At 35.1% G+C, this 17,844-nt stretch overlaps 1 protein-coding gene across 1 annotated transcript in view; it reads left to right on the top strand.

The window, feature by feature from the left end:
* The first annotated feature begins 1,574 nt into the window (after positions 1-1,574).
* The window catches only part of LOC132154425 (leucine-rich repeat and immunoglobulin-like domain-containing nogo receptor-interacting protein 3), a 51,829-nt gene continuing 35,559 nt past the window's right edge, over positions 1,575-17,844 (top strand). Inside the window, exon 1 of the mRNA XM_059562968.1 lies at positions 1,575-2,020. The gene's annotated coding sequence lies outside the window, so the exon portion shown is untranslated. The remainder of the gene's footprint in view (positions 2,021-17,844) is intronic.

Genomic DNA, 17,844 nt, shown 5'->3' with positions numbered 1-17,844 from the left:
CCTCAATTGTCTTTAATTGATCCTAAAAACATCTTAAGTTTACCTTCATAAAATGTGCTGAAACTTTATGACAGTAAATTATCTTAGCTGAAATTGCATTTGAAACTAAAGAATTTAGCAATTGTGTTTTTCTGTTTATTACTTATCTTATAAAGCACTATGTAAACAAACATTGGCTGAAATATGACTTTGAAAAAGAGCAGCTTTGACATTCTGCTAAATATCTCCTTTTGTGTTCCACAGAAGAAAGAAGGAATGGCATGAAGGTAAATACATTTTAATTTTTGCATGAACTATTTCTTTACCTAGTCAGGTCAGTAAATGATGAAGACAGAGTTAAAGCTTTTACTTAACGTTTGGTTGCCTTTTGAAATGATTTGAATAGAGTTACAGAGGAGGATCGGGCCGCACGCATACACACAGCATGCTTTTAGTGGCAGATGAAGTGAAATGCAATTACAATGTTAACACAGCGAGACACAGAGGCAGACAGTGAAGCGGCGCTCGTCCACCTCCGTCAGAGACTCATTCTGTGCCACCGTTACATACACAAAATCTGAGACATGCACTCACTCACACACATTCTCCCTACACAATCCCTGACACTTTTACAGCACGTTATGACCCCTTCAAAACATGCATTCATGTGCATGCTGGTGAAAAACAACAGAACGTTTTAAATTCAGCATGAAAAAAATATTTGCAACCCATTCTGTGTCTGCGGTGTGATGCATTTCAGTCTGAAACAGGACAAAAATGAATGAGAGTCTGCAGTGAATTGTCAAGCTGGCAAATTTTCCTCATTTTGAAGTTTTCTGCATCTTTTATTAGATTAATCAAGTTAATCAGCATTAAATTGCTGTTAACTATTGGCAATACTTAAAAAAATCTGCATAACAATAGACTAAAACCATGGCTAAATACAGTTGACTAGTTAACATTAAAGTGATATTTCTCCCAAAAATTAAAAATCTGTCATCATTTGCACACTCTTATGTCGTTCAGAACCTGTATGACTTACTTTCTTCTGTTGAACATAAAAAAAAATGATATTGAAGAATGGTTTCAGTTCACATTGTCTTACATTATATGGACAGAAATTACAATGTTAGTCAGTGGGTAATCACAATCATATCAGAAACATGCATAAGAAGGAATTCCCTTGACCCTGTAATGAGCCCTTTTGACACCATATTTAATTCAATGCCAATGACATTAAAAAAATACAGCAGCTACAACCCCCAAAAAAATAAAAATAAAACATGGGTTGTGAAAATGAGGGTGACCTTGAACCCATAAACAGCAGGACACACTGAACACACTGTCTTCTTTCCCTCATATTCCAGAATATTGTAGATTTTAGATTTAGGGATCGGCTCTTTTGATTTTCCTACTGTATAAAAAACATAGCAGCATGCTAAAAACAACCATAATGTCATAGCAACGGCCTAGCAACACATTAAAGCTTCTTTGAAACGATATGCACCGTGAAAAGCGCCTCACAGATCAGTGTTGAATCGAGTTGAATGGAATTGTCCACGATCCCTTACCCACGCTGCGTTTTTGCTCCAGTGCGCACTTGCGCGTCGCTCCCCGAGGGGTGAGCTGAAAAACCAAACAGCAGCGTGAGCACTCAGCAGATAGACGGAGACAGAGACGAGGACAGCACAGAGAGACCCGAGACAGCGTCAGTGTGTGTTCTGTCTGTCTCTCACACACACACACATGCACGCGAGCGAACGAGTGCGCACGCGCCGACACTCTCTGGAAGAGCATCTCTGATCGTGCGCGCGAGGAGAAGGAGGAGAGTGTGTGTGTCGGCGTTTCTGATGCCAGAGAGGTAAACACATACACACACACACACACACACACACGCTCTCTCAGGCTTAAGGACGCGTATGGACGCGCTCGTGTGACTTATGGACAGACGCGAGGAGGTGACGGCGAGCAGGAGACGAGGAGAGACGTGCACGCTCACGGACAGACAGATGAGGACGCAGCCGTCACACTCCAGACCTGGGTGAGTGAACTTCACACACACACACACACACACACACACACACACACACACACACACACACACACACGGGAACAGGTCAACCCTGGAGCCGCGCGCAACCTGTGGAGCGCGTGGGTTGCATGCACTCCGCTTATGTAACGTTAGTTTTGCTGGAGCCCGTCGCTTTAACCCTGGAAGCTTTGAAAGTTTAGTTTGGATGAAGTGAGCCAGCGTTTTTTATTTTAAGACACTGTATCCGCGAGGCACTTTGAAGGGCTGAGCTCCAGGGACTCGTGTTCCTTGCTTTATAGTCTTTCTGTATCAATATCTGTCTCTCTTTCAGTCCTGTCTGCGGTCCCACCATCATTATTGTGCTTTTGAATAGAACTACAGTCTTGTTTGAGAAGAGTGTGCTAGTAAATGTGTTTGAAATCAGTTTTCTGTATGGTTTGTATCACACGAAAAAAAAATCCTATTTCTAGATATAAAAGCCAATGCATGCTACAAGACAAAAGGTCCTCGTCCTGTGCACATTTCATAATTAGATTGCATTGACTCAAAATTTCACCTGTGTAAATGGCAGTGCAATGACAGCAAGAAATAATGCGTAGGAAGGTATTTGCATCAGTTTTGCACTGATTTGCAACGATAAAAGATAAGTAGCATTTGTATCATACAAACAGGTTGACTCATTTCTGGAAATATGAATAAAGCCAAATGCATGCTACAAGACTGAAGGTCGTTGCTTGGCGCACATGACCAGATTGTATTGTGTAAATGGCAATGCATTGACAGCAACAAATAATGCGGAGGAAGGGCCTTGCATCATTTTTGCTCTGATTTACAGAGAGTAATAAAAGATAAACACCAGTTTTTGAAGTTTACACAGACGCACAACTTGATCTTTGAAACCCCCTTTTAAAAAGTTTGCATTTTCATGCCTCCATGTGAATGGGTGACCAAAACGCATAGAAATTTTAATTTAAGTCAAATTGATGCCTCTTAAACCTGCAAACAAATCATGCAAGTTACCATCTCTTAATTTGAGTTTGTGTGACAGCAATAATACTTATAAATAAAATGTAATAACAACATTTTAATTATTAATCGGAATTACCATTCACAAAATAATTGTGAATAACCATTTAAACATAATTGTAATTAACTGATTCTGATTCTGATTTAACCGTTATCGTGCAGCTCTAATGCATATGAGGTTACCGGAGTCTATTTATTTTATAGAATCAGAAAAAGTCTTTAGTCACTAGCAGATCTCGATTTGAGTTCTCCATGAATTACGTGTGCAATACTAGATTTAGGACCATACAGTAGCTTTCAATATGTGTGCACTTTATGCAAAAAGTTGCAATCAATGATTCACAGAAATATGTGCATGCCTATTCTGTGCATTAAAATCATGCCAACACAGATATGTGTGCTTATGTATGTGTATGTGTGTGTGTGTGTGTGTGTGCAACGTGTTATCTGCCTTTCCCATTCACAAGCCCGGTCATTTTAATGGATAGTGTTTTTGACAGGCGCGTTACCGTGTTGCCCAGGGCCATGAGGGTTTTAAACAGCCTACAATCTCTAATCGAGAGCGCGAGAAAGATGGGGGACGGAGAGATAGAAAGAGAAGTCAAGCTAGAATAATATACATGGCATGCATGTTAGCCTGTCTGTTTCTGTGTGCATTTGAAGGTGGATCAGACGAGGTTTGTTCGTTCACACTAGACAGTTAATTAATGCCGTAATCAAGCGACATACCAAAGGAATCGAACAGAATTATCTTGATTATTACTGATTGAGCCGGTCCACCAGGTTGGCGATTATGACTAAAACCAGCGAATTCTAATAAATGCATTGTTTGTGCTGATTAGTCTTCAGAGGATTTTCAGTCGGATGCTTGCTTTTGATTAAGCGCTCATTTGCATACGTTATAGGCGCCTGTTGAATCTAAATGAGCGTGTTATCTACAGTTGCTCAAACAAACAAACCACAAACCCTAAACAACACCATCAATGATTCCTCAAATAAGTGATAAAACACACTTATCACACATTTTACATCTTTAATGTTGTGCATCTTGTCCATTTCTGATGTATTTCCCCCGTCTTGGCGTCCTAAAACGGAAAGGCAGGGTTCCTGTATCCAACGGTTCGCCCGTTTGGCATCAGCGCTAATGAAAGCTTCTCTAACGTTTCCTCTAATGAACCCAAAGTGGCGCTGCCATCTGTTTATACAGTTTGATTTTATAGCATGATGAGGAAGAACTCGTTTGACAAAGAAACAGAGTAGCGACAGGAAATGTTTTTGGTGGTTTCCTCTTTCATTAGTACCCTGTTGACATAATCAGAGCAAACAGTAGTGGTTTTATTCGTCTTGGTTCTTTCAATGGTCTCAGAGGGAGCTGTTGGCTGCTTTTTTAAAGCTCAGGGAACTTAATTGAGTTCTTAGTTAAGATTCTCCTAATAAAACAGTTCCAAATGTGGCAATAGTTTCTAAAATAAGAGTATAGTGCTACAGCATTAATAAGGAGAGCTGCTCAGATCATTTGATTGAGAGAAATGTTTGAGTTTGATGGCTTTTGATTGCAAACTTCAGTAGCTTGGCAAATCTGAGAACAGTTTGAGACTTTGTTGAGATCTTGCAAGAACACATGAGGTCTTGTTTTGCTCTAGAACAGGGATTCCCAAAACATTTTTGGCAACCAAACCTCTTCAAGCTAAAATGTCCCACTGATATTTCAATAATTTACAGCACATTCATATGATAATATTTCTCTAATGTCAGTTTTTGTCAGATGACATGCATGTTAACAAATCAAATATTTTATTTTATTTTTTAAATAATATTTAAGTATTGTAAATTGTTTTAGTAAAATTTTAAAATGTATTTTACATTTTTTTTAATTTTATTATTTATTTTATTAACACATTCACATGATAATATTTCTCTAATGTCAGTTGTTTTCCGATGACATGCATGTAAATGAATAAAGTATTTTATTTTTTAAATAATATTTGTTAAATATTTTAAACAACTTTTTAGTTAATTTATTGATTCATTCATTTTAATTTTCCATTTTTATTAAAAAAAATTCTCTTTTTTTATTATAATTTATTAAAAAATATTAAAAACTGCTTGTAAATGATTGTGATTCTGTAGCTACTGCAGTGTTAAACTGCACTTCTGACATCCTCCTCCCATTAGAATTCATGCCAGAATAATAAAACAGACATGTAGAATTATGAGATTTCTATTATGAGACAAAGACTGTCTGATATCTGACTGATGAGACGAAGAGAGACCGGCTTTGTGAATCATAAGTCATTTTGAAAAAACTATTTTCATGATTTCTGAAGATCATGTGGCACTGAAGACTGGAGTAATGATGCTGAAAATACAGCGGTGCATCACAGAAATACATTACATTCTAACATACAGAGGATATAGAAAAGAACCAGCTCCTTTTAAAATAACCACATTATGTTTCTTTGCAGCCTGAAATGAAGACGGACACTGTTTTAGTTTTATCCAGCTGTATTTACTCAGTGCATCCGAGAGCGAGAGTTAACACCATCATGTCAGGAAAAAAAAACAAACAAAAAAAAAGTTCAGTCCCTCCTAAAAATGTCTTGTACATTCAATCAGGTGTGGCTAAACACCTTCTCAATGGCACACAAATGGAGAGATTCTATTCTCTATCCACTGTATATTCACATAGAAAACAGCTATTTTAAATTGTACTCCTATTTCACAATAATACTGCGTTTTTACTGTATTTTTCTCAAAGAAATGCATCTTTGAAGAGCAGTAGAGATCTCATTGCTTTAAAGGAAAGTTTTCCATCTTTTGCTCAACACAGCAGATGTGAAAGATGAAAAAAGAGAAAGACAGATGTTTTATTGAAGGCTGGATTGAATTGCAGTCATATAAATGTAGACTAAAGCTGATTAACTTCATTATGGAGATATATATAGACGCATGTCTGTTTAACGCAGGAAATCCAACAGGTTTCCCCCTAAAACCGGGGACAAATATGAACTGACCTTGTGGGTGAAAACTCTAATCATCGTTCGTCTCTGGGCTGTACTTGTTTATGAGTTAATTACATTAGTGATTCGTTTAAGTGCTGAGGAAATTCTCTGAGCTAATTAGTTTGGATCTGCTAACTTCAATCCATCTCTCAAAGTCATCTAGAGTCACTTTGTGTCTCTGTTCATGAGTTACTGTACATCAGCCAGTTTGGAGTTCAGAACTGAATTGAGAAAGCTTCTGAATCTGAATTACAATGTAAGGAAGTTCATATCACTAGATTTTAACTAGATAAGCAAAGTGTTTTAGATAGATGGATATATAGATTGATTGATAGATGGATATATGGATGAATAGACTGTTGATTGGAGAGATGGATGATAGATTGATGAATAAATTGATTGATAGAACAATAGATACTTAGATGGATAGATGGATGATAGAACTATAGATGGTAGATTAATGGATATTTTAGAACGATAGATAGATAGAATGATAGATGGATGGAAAGATGAGTTATGGATAGAACAGTAGATGGATAAATGTATAGAACAATTGATATATAAATGGATGGATAGAATGATGGATGAATAGATTATAGAATGATGGATGGATGGATGGATGGAGAGATGGATAGAATGATGGATGGGTAGAATGAATGGAAAGATAGATGATGGATAGAACGATGGATGGATAGATGGTAGAACAATAGATGGATAAATGCATACATTGGATGATGGATTGAATGATAAATAGATAGAACGATGGATGGGTAGAATGAATGGAAAGATAGATGATGGATAGAATGATAAATGGATAGAAAAATGCATGGATGCATGGATGGATAGATGATAGAATGTTAGATGTATAAATGCATAGAATGATGGATGGAAAGGTGGATAATGGATAAAGCGATAAATGGATAGAACGGTGGATGGATGGATGCATGGATGTATAAATGATAGGGGGAAGTTGTGGCCTAGTGGTTAGCGAATCGGAAAGGTGGAAGATGGATAGAACAATAAATGGACAGAACGATGGATGAGTATATTGAATGAAAAAATAGATGATGGATAAATTAATAAATGGATAGAACGATGGATAGATAGACGGTAGAACAATAGATGGCATACATTGGATGATGGAAAGAACGATAAATGGATACAATGATGGATGGGTTGAATGAATGAAAAGATAGATGATGGATAGATTGATAAATGGATAGAATGATGGATGAGTATATTGAATGAAAAAATAGATGATGGATAAAGCAATAAATGGATAGAACGATGGATGGGTAGAATGAGTGGAAAGATAGATGATGGATAGAATGATGGATGCATGGATAGATGGTAGAACAAAAGATGGATAAATGCATACATAGAATGATGGATGATGGATAGAAGGATAAATGGATAGAACGATGGATGTGTAGAATGAATGGAAAGATAGATGATGGATAGAATGATGGTTGAATGCACGGATGGATAGATGATAGAATGTAAGATGTATAAATGCATAGATAGAATGATGGATGGATGGATGGATGGAAAGGTGGGTAATGGATAGAACAATAAATGGATAGAACGATGGATGGATAGACGGTAGAACAATAGATGGATAAATGCATACATAGAATGATGGATGATGGATAGAACGATAAATGGATAGAACGATGGATGGATAGAATGATGGATGCATGGATAGATGGTAGAACAAAAGATGGATAAATGCATACATAGAATGATGGATGATGGATAGAACGATAAATTGAAATATGCTTACATTTCGGTGTACTTTTTATATTTTGTTGCAACATTTTATTAACTTATTGCATCATTCCATTACATTTAGTTTAGTTTTTATGCATTGTGCTCTGCAGGAAAAAATAAGTCATAAGTATGAAAAAAAAGTAATTTTGTGGTTGAAATCCCTTATATGAACTATATACAGACAGTCATCATGTTTATTGGGTCAAGGTTGAGCTGGAGCTTGAATCTATGCTCACTGTTAGGCAGGTAACAGTGTATCTTGTAGAAGATTATTCTGTATGATGGAGCGGCGCCAGGATCTCTGTGCCAGTCAGCTTTCATTACACCCAACACTTCTGTTGCTATAGTAATTCACTGTATGCCATCTTTGATGAATCTCTATTAAAACAGCTCGAAAACGACTCACAACATGTGCAACACACACACACTCATTGTCTACACTACAGCTTCTAGCTGAGGGTTTGACCCTCACATGCATTTCTCAGAGCACAGCACAGATGCATAGAGCTCTTCAGAAAGTGCAGAAACATTCGTGACAAAATGCTTCACAGCCACTTTGAGTGACAGATTAATGAGTCAAACAATGACTGTTAAAATATCACCCATCTGCTTTTTTTACAAGCAAGAACTGCAGAGAATCAGCATATGCATTCATTTTTGGTGAAACCAGTGCTGCATTTATTTAATTAAAGATACTGTAAAAACAGAAAAACAATATTTTTTTTCCATTCAAAACATCTGTTTTCTGTGTGAATCTGTGTTAAAGTGTAATGTATTTCTGTGATGCTCCGCTGTATTTTCAGCATCATTCCTCCAGTCTTCAGTGTCACATGATCTTCAGAAATCAGGATAATATGATGATTTACTGCTCAAGGAACATTTCTGATTATTAGCAATGTTGAAAACAGTTGTGCTGCACAATATTTTTGTGGAAACTGTGATGCATTTTATTTTTTTTGATTTCATGATTTTTCATGATTCACAGATTCAATGATATCTGTAAAGTATATAGTGTTCCTGTAGCTCAAGCGGTAGAGCATTGCCATATCAAGCGCAAGGTTGGGGGTTCGATTCCCCCCGGGAACACATGATAGGTAAAAATTGATAGCCTGAATTCACTGTAAGTCGCAATTCTGAATATCTTAAAAATCAGAATTGCGAGAAAAAAGTCAGAATTGCTAGATATGCAGACTTTCTCGCTGTTTTAATATTTCCATATTTTTCTCACAATTCTAAGTTTAGGTCTTGCAATTCAGTTTTTTTTGTTTGCACAACAATAAAAATGTTCTTAAAATTTTACAAATGTTAAATGTTATCTCAACTTCAATATTAATATGCTGGTTGTCATTCAAACTTGACGGATTCAATTACATATTGAAGAATAGTGAATATGCTGGTGCATAAATTTAGCAAAATGCTCCTCTCCAAATATAGTTTGCAACATCCCAGAAGCTCAACAAAACAATCACAGCATCCAAAAAATAACACGGAGTCTCGAGATACCAGACATATTCGGTACAGTCTCATGAAAAAATGGCAAGTCATTTTGAAATGAGCCCAAAATACCAGCCATTTGAACACTGTCCGAGCTATTTTAGGACAGTAATCAAACTTTAATCAATTTAATAAATCTTGCAGACATAAACCCTGGATTTAAGCCATACGTGAACACGGGTCTGTAATTTCCTCTGCATCGATCGAGTTCTGCACGCCAGCTGCGCTTTTGATCTGCAACTCATTAATTAAAATGCAATATTGATAAGAGTCATATAACAGAGTGAGATTGTGTGCAGATTTACAGCCGGGCAGAGGAAGAGGGTCATTTACTGTACGCCTCACATCTGTTTCAGAATCTAAAAAACCCTGATATTTAATAAATGAGACAGAATCTCTAAGAATATGCAAAGAAACTTCATCTCTCACATGCATCTTTAAAAAGATGTAATACTTGTGCAGAGAATGATTTAATGGCAGCGTTGGATTCTGTGCATCTGATGGGATGAAATGTGATTTAGATCTGAATCAGATGTTCAGGGTTCATGATGAGGTTTAGAGCAGAAGAGCAATGCATTCTGGGACATGAAGTTTATCCATCCAGCCATCATTCTATCCATGCATTTATCCATCTATTGTTCTACCATCCATCTATACATCGTTCTATCCATCATCTATCTTTCCATTCATTCTACCCATCCATACGTAAGACATGAAATATATTTTTAAGCATGTAAAATACATCTTGAAATACTCTTTAAACAATATAATAGTAATACTATAATTGAATATGAAAGAGCACAATGAATTGTAAGATGAAATATATTAGGCATGAGATGCATTAAATTTTTAAAAGTTTTCTGTCGCAATTTCTTCCTTTTAACTCGTTCTCTGAAGTTTTTTTGGAGCTGCAGATGCTTTCATATCTTCATATCCCTCGAGGCAGCGACGCTTTTCATTTCAAGGCGTATATCTGTTCATTTATAATGTTACATTAATAAATACATTTCACATCCAGTTTACTTATCTGTACCCACTTTTCATAAGGTTTACATTTATTGATTCCAACATTTCATTATATATACATTTGTTTTATATTGTCTCCCTTAGTTTATTTCAAGGTGGGTTTCATTTCGTATTTCATTTTAAGGTGTAGGTGGTATTTTATTAATGTTACATGTAAAAATAAGTGAATGTATTGCATGCCTTATTTATTGCATGATTTGTACTTTTATATATTGCAACATTCCCTGACACTATTGCATTGTTTGTTTATTTATTTAAGTCTTTAAATCACTCCAGACTGCATTGAATTTCATTGTATGTTCGCTGAGGGAAGAAAGTCACACCGGTCTGGAAAGATGTGAGAGTGACTCAATAATGACAGAATGATTTATGGGCGCTGGTTTTCTCCTTTAAGCACATTAGAGTGAAAGGTCTCTTTTAAAATCTAAAATAAGGCTGTGTTTTATACTTTTACACTCGTGAGACGAGCTCAGAAGAACCAGAGCGGGACATTGAGGTCGGATTGTGCATCTCATCATGCATTTGCAAAATGAAGCAACACTGTTAATAATGTATCAATTTGATTATGTTTTTTATTTTTGCCTGTTAATTTTCCTAAGGTGTGTGTCGTTATACTAGTTTCATGATCCTTAATTGTTTTGCAGTGTTAGAGTTGGTAATTGATTCATTGATTGAGTCAGTTCAAACTGCCCGTTTCAATGAATCGATTCAAAATTAATCAAAATGAAAACTTTTTGCAGTTTGCAGAAGTCTGCTCACACAGGCTGCTTTTGTTTGATCAAAAATACAGTAAAAATTGTGAAATATTATTATAATCTATATCAGCTGTTTTCTGTGTGAATCTGTGTTAAAGTGTAATTTATTTCTGTGATGCTCCGCTGTATTTTCAGCATCATTCCTCCATCTTCAGTGTCACATGATCTTCAGAAATCAGAATAATATGATGATTTACTGCTCAAGAAACATTTCTGATTATTATCAGTGTTGAAAACAGTCGTGCTGCACAATATTTGTGTGGAAACTGTGATGCATTTTATTTTTCATGATTCACAGATGAATAGAAAGTTCAAAATAACAACATTTATTTGAAATAGAAATATTCTGTGACATTATAAATGTCTTTCACTTTTGATCAATGTAAGTTTATTTTTTATTATTTACTTATTTTTACCCCAAACTTGGATGTGGTGGTAGTTTAAATATGTTAATGATTTCTGAAGATCATGAAACTGGAGTAATGAAGCTGAAAATACAGCTGCGCATCACAGAAATAAATTATTTTTTTCAATATATTCACACAGAAAGCAGGTATTTTAAATTATAATAATATTTCACAATTTCACTGTTTTTACTGTATTTTTATTCAAATAAATGCAGCCTTGATAAAGATATAGAATTAGACATGCTTTGGGAAGAGGGCAGATGTGACGCTCTCTGCACTGAAATATCCCAAATGGCACGATGAACGGACTCCATGATTATAATTTTGAGAGGAAAAGCACTGAAGTATTCATGCATGAAGGGGACGAATCAGATTTTGGTTTTGAGTCCCATCATAATTTCATGACTCACAGAAGAAGGAAGAGAGGATCTGGAGCAGACTGGTGTTTCCCTGGGAAAGAGAAGAGTGTGTGTGTCTGTGTGTGTGTGTGTGTGTGTGTGTCTGTGTGTCTGTGTGTCTGTGTGTCTGTGTGTCTGTGTGTCTGTGTGTGTGTGTGTGTCTGTGTGTGTGTGTGTGTGTGTGTCTGTGTGTGTGTGTGTGTGTGTGTGTGTGTCTGTGTGTGTGTCTGTGTGTGTGTGTGTCTGTGTGTGTGTGTGTCTGTGTGTGTGTGTGTCTGTGTGTGTGTGTTTTTGGTTAACTGAAGCTAAAACCATAAAATATTACTTGAAATAAAATAAACTTTAACTGAAAGAAAAAGTCATATGTTATAAAAAATAAAAAACTGAAATAAATGAATAAAAATACAAAAAATGTAATTCAGTATTAGTTTAAAAAATAAAATTTAAAATCTTTCCATTGCTTGAAATAAAATAAAATTGAACTAAAATAAAATATATAAAAAATGTATAACATTTGTCAAAGAATCCATGTACATGCACGTATATCCACAATATAAACACAGTAATTGAATAAATTTATTACTAAATTAGTAATAAAGTAACAAGACAATTACATGAATTAAAAATAAAACTATTCAAATCAGGGATTGATTCCACTTTTTCTATTTCTAAACAAATTCTATAAAGAGGGAAACAAAATCTCATTTGCATTTTTTTTTTAATTTGATGAACTAAAATAACGAAAATAAAAATAAACGTTACTTATCATGAAATCAGTCGGCATAATTAGCCGATTAAACTATATAATAGTATCTTACTGTTTCTTAATTATCACTTTTTATTATTGCAGTATGTTTTACGTTTATGTTTAAATATTATTTCAGTCTTTCTACTTCATAAGGTCTCATTTATTTAATGCATTACTACTTTGTGAAATATAGTAGTCATTTCTAAGTGAAAATTTTTCGATGTAAATCCTGCACCAGTGTAATTTTCAGTGCATGTGCATTGAATCTATACTGGGATATTTTTTGCATTCATGAGTTTATATCAGAGCCGGAGCAGATCTGAGTGTGAGTCTGCTTTAATGCACATTCGAGCACATGATGCAACTCATGATGCAAGGTTCATCCATGCAGCAGTGTGTGTGTTTTCCTCCTCTAACTGTGTGTTTCTCTCTCTGACTGATGTGGTTTGGCTCCTGTCATGTGTGAGCGTGTGTGTTCATGCATCTCTGCTTGTATGTGAGGTTCAGTCACACGCCTGACGACTCTACTAAAGACTAAAGAGGCATCCGTGTTATTTACTCAAACTCTGTCTTTATTTAAAGTGTCGGCATGCACGCTTAAATATTTATGAGTGTTTATTCAAAGAAATAGCTTTGGGAGTCCCTGGATCTTCTGCTAGATTGGGTCTGATGAAGAAGTTTCTGTATTGATGTGATGCATATGCTTTGAATAATAGAACAAAGCCAGCGCTGATGCACATGATGGTTCTGCCTGTCACCTCCAGAGGCAGAGCAGGTTTCATCCCGGCTGTGAAGGATTTGTGAGATCGGAAAGGATAGGAAAGTTATTCCAGCTGTAATGGAACTGGGATTTGTGCATTTGAATCCTGAACCTGCTGGAACTGTGTGACGGTCGTGTCAGGAGTGAACGTGTTGTCTGTGACAGGAAGTGGCCTTTTGTGTGACCCAGTGATGGAGGACGATTTGATTCTGACTCACGATCGCTGACGACCGCTGTGTGGTTTTCGAGTGTCTCCTCTCGCTGTGTGTTTGTAAACTCCGGTCGAATTCAGGCATGTCTCTTCATTTTACTGACGACGAGATGCGCATGAAAATCGCATTCGTTTTTTTGCACAGCCCTAACATCTAGTTAACAAAGCTAAACAGCGTTGCCCTTTGTGTAATAAGTTACAGAAACTGTTAAATGCACCAACTTAAATAATAAAATACACTTACCTGTAGTGGTCCATAAACAACACCTTCTCCAGACAAAGAGGGAACTGCTCCATCTTTCAAGAATAATCTTTGTGCGAATCCGGCATTAAACTGAGATTGAGGAAGCTGTCCTCAGCAAAATGTGCTGCACATGTGGATTATAATTTTCGGGAACCGAGTTAAACATAAATTGTAACCATTGATCTCTAAGTACAGCGTCCCTGGGAAGCCCAAACAAAGGTGATTGGACTCCGAGATGAAAATAACAGCGTTTCGACGACATGGCGACAAACACAAACGCAGCTCTTCCTCTTCTCCGTCGGAGCGCAACAAGACCACGCCCCCTGTTTGTGTATTCATGTGGGCGGAGCTTAGTCAAAAAACTGTTTTAGTGACGTCATTACTGCAGGAACTAGAGGGATGTAGTCCAAATGGGTCGTTTTTTTGTAGGCGAATTCTGTTAAATAAAATATCTCGCTTGGCATTGAACTTTGAGCTTTAGAATTTTACAGATATTATTTATACTCTAACAACAACATTGCACACTAACTAAAGTTTAAAACATGGGATCACGAAGAACGGGAACTTTAAGAGAACAGTATGAGCTCAAACCCAAGACATTGACACTTCTGTGCTGTTTATAGACACTATGGGGTTTTTATAATAGTGTTTTGTTCTAGACAACAGTTCTAAGGATTTCTAATTTCCTAATCAGACTTTTTCTCTTGTTTTTCAGTAAAAATATCTAAGTCTCTTTATATCTTAGTATATCTTGAATTTATGTATGTATTCTTGTTTTATTTATAATACTGTGGACTTTTTTTTTATTTTCAATTGCATTTACAATTTAAGGATTTTTAGTTATTACTGTAAACATTACAAAGTATTAAAACAATTTTAGTTTTATTTTAAAATCATTTGTAAATTTTATGTTGTGTATTTAATAAATTTGTAGTGTTTTAATCGTAACATTTATTTAAATTTGACTTCATTCTTTTTTGTAAGTTTTATTTTGCTAAGTTATTTTATGTTTATTTATTATATATTTTTAGTTTATATTTTTTTTAGGTATCTAATGTTTTAAAAGTAGTTTATTAAATGTTTTACTTGTATTCATTTTTAATTGTTTTTTATTTTAAAGTATATTATTATTATTTATTAATTTTATGTATTTTTATTAATTATTATTAATTTTTATTATTTATAAACATTTATTAAGTATTTTTTTAAGTTTTATTTTTTGATTTGCTCTTATATTAGAATTAATTCTTTTGATTTGACATTTTTATCATTTGATTCAGTATTAGCTTTTCAGTAACTCACAAAGTCTGGCAGTTCCCTCACAAACCACAGTTTGGGAAGCTCTGATGTAATCAATGATGCTGAGCTTGTATTGTTTCAATAAGAGACGAGCGGCTTTAATTCTCTGATTCACGCTTTCTGTTTCTCAGCCCGCTCCTCTCCATCTCTCTGTGAATCTGCTCATTTTCTCTTCTCGTCTTTCAATCAGTCCATCTCTCTTCCAGCCTGTTCCTCTTTATGAGTTTTGTGCTGAGCAGTAAATTAGCTTCGGCAGATGCATTGTTTTTTCCTCAGAGCTGTCCGATGACAATCGCAGCACTGTCGTCTTTAACCCAGTCAAACGGATTGCATTATTGTGTTTCCCATCTGTTGTTTTCTTGGCCTTGAGCTTCATACATTTCTGTGATTTTCTTGTACTGCATTCACACAGCAGCAGAAGACGGCTGTCAGTTCTATTTCAGAATCCCAAATTATTATGAGCATGAGTTATTTTTTTGCAAGATATAAATTTATAATTGTGAGATATAAACAGAATCAGAATCAGAATATAAACTCAGAATCATGATATAAACTCAGAATTAAGAGATATAAACCCAAAATCATGATATAAACTCAGAATTAAGAGATATAAGATCAGACTCATGAGATATAAGATCAGAATCATGGGATATAAGATCAGAATCATGGGATATAAGCTCAGAATTATGATATAAACTCAGAATCATGAGATATAAGATCAGACTCATGAGATATAAGATCAGAATCATGAGATATAAGCTCAGAATCATGAGATATAAACTCAGAATCTTGAGATATAAGCTCAGAATCATGAGATATAAACTCAGAATCATGAGATATAAGATCAGACTCATGAGATATAAGATCAGACTCATGAGATATAAGCTCAGAATCATGAGATATAAGCTCAGAATCATGAGATATAAGCTCAGAATTATGATATAAACTCAGAATCATGAGATATAAGATCAGACTCATGGGATATAAGCTCAGAATTATGATATAAACTCAGAATCATGAGATATAAGATCAGACTCATGAGATTTAAGATCAGAATTATGATATAAACTCAGAATCATGAGATATAAGCTCAGAATCGTGAGATATAAGCTCAGAATCGTGAGATATAAGCTCAGAATCGTGAGATATAAGCTCAGAATCGTGAGATATAAGCTCAGAATCATGAGATATAAGCTCAGAATTATGATATAAACTCAGAATCATGAGATATAAGATCAGACTCATGAGATATAAGCTCAGAATCATGAGATATAAACTCAGAATCATGAGATATAAGATCAGACTCATGAGATATAAGATCAGACTCATGAGATATAAGATCAGACTCATGAGATATAAGCTCAGAATCATGAGATATAAGCTCAGAATCATGAGATATAAGCTCAGAATCATGAGATATATACTCAGAATCATGATATAAACTCAGAATCATGAGATATAAGCTCAGAGTCTTGAGATATATACTCAGAATCATGAGATATAAGCTCAGAATCATGATATAAGCTCAGAATCATGATATAAACTCAGAATCGTGAGATATAAGCTCAGAATCATGATATAAACCCAAAATCATGATATAAACTCAGAATTAAGAGATATAAACCCAAAATCATGATATAAACTCAGAATCATGAGATATAAGATCAGAATCATGTGATATAAGCTCAGAATTATGATATAAACTCAGAATCATGAGATATAAGATCAGACTCATGAGATATAAGATCAGAATCATGGGATATAAGCTCAGAATTATGATATAAACTCAGAATCATGAGATATAAGATCAGACTCATGAGATATAAGCTCAGAATCATGAGATATAAGCTCAGAATCATGAGATATAAGCTCAGAATTATGATATAAGATCAGACTCATGAGATATAAGATCAGAATCATGGGATATATACTCAGAATCATGATATAAACTCAGAATCATGAGATATAAGCTCAGAATCATGATATAAACTCAGAATCGTGAGATATAAGCTCAGAATCATGATATAAACTCAGAATCGTGAGATATAAGCTCAGAATCATGAGATATAAGCTCAGAATCGTGAGATATACGCTCAGAATCGTGAGATATAAGCTCAGAATCATGAGATATAAGCTCAGAATCATGATATAAACTCAGAATCGTGAGATATAAACTCAGAATCATGAGATATAAACTCAGAATCGTGAGATATAAGCTCAGAATCATGAGATATATACTCAGAATCATGAGATATAAGCTCAGAATTTTGAGATATAAACTCAGAATCATGATATAATCTCAGAATCGTGAGATATAAGCTCAGAATCATGAGATATAAGCTCAGAATCGTGAGATATAAGCTCAGAATCGTGAGATATAAGCTCAGAATCATGAGATATATACTCAGAATCATGAGATATAAGATCAGACTCATGAGATATAAGCTCAGAATTTTGAGATATAAACTCAGAATCATGAGATATAAGCTCAGAATCGTGAGATATAATCTCAGAATCATGAGATATATACTCAGAATCATGAGATATAAGATCAGACTCATGAGATATAAGCTCAGAATTTTGAGATATAAACTCAGAATCGTGAGATATAAGATCAGACTCATGAGATATAAGCTCAGAATTATGAGATATAAGCTCAGAATCGTGAGATATAAGCTCAGAATCGTGAGATA

Source organism: Carassius carassius, chromosome 12 (genome assembly GCF_963082965.1).
Source record: "Carassius carassius chromosome 12, fCarCar2.1, whole genome shotgun sequence".
Classification (NCBI taxonomy): Eukaryota; Metazoa; Chordata; class Actinopteri; order Cypriniformes; family Cyprinidae; genus Carassius; species Carassius carassius.
Note: the sequence above shows the minus strand (reverse complement) of the source record. Positions and strands in the feature narration are given on the sequence as shown.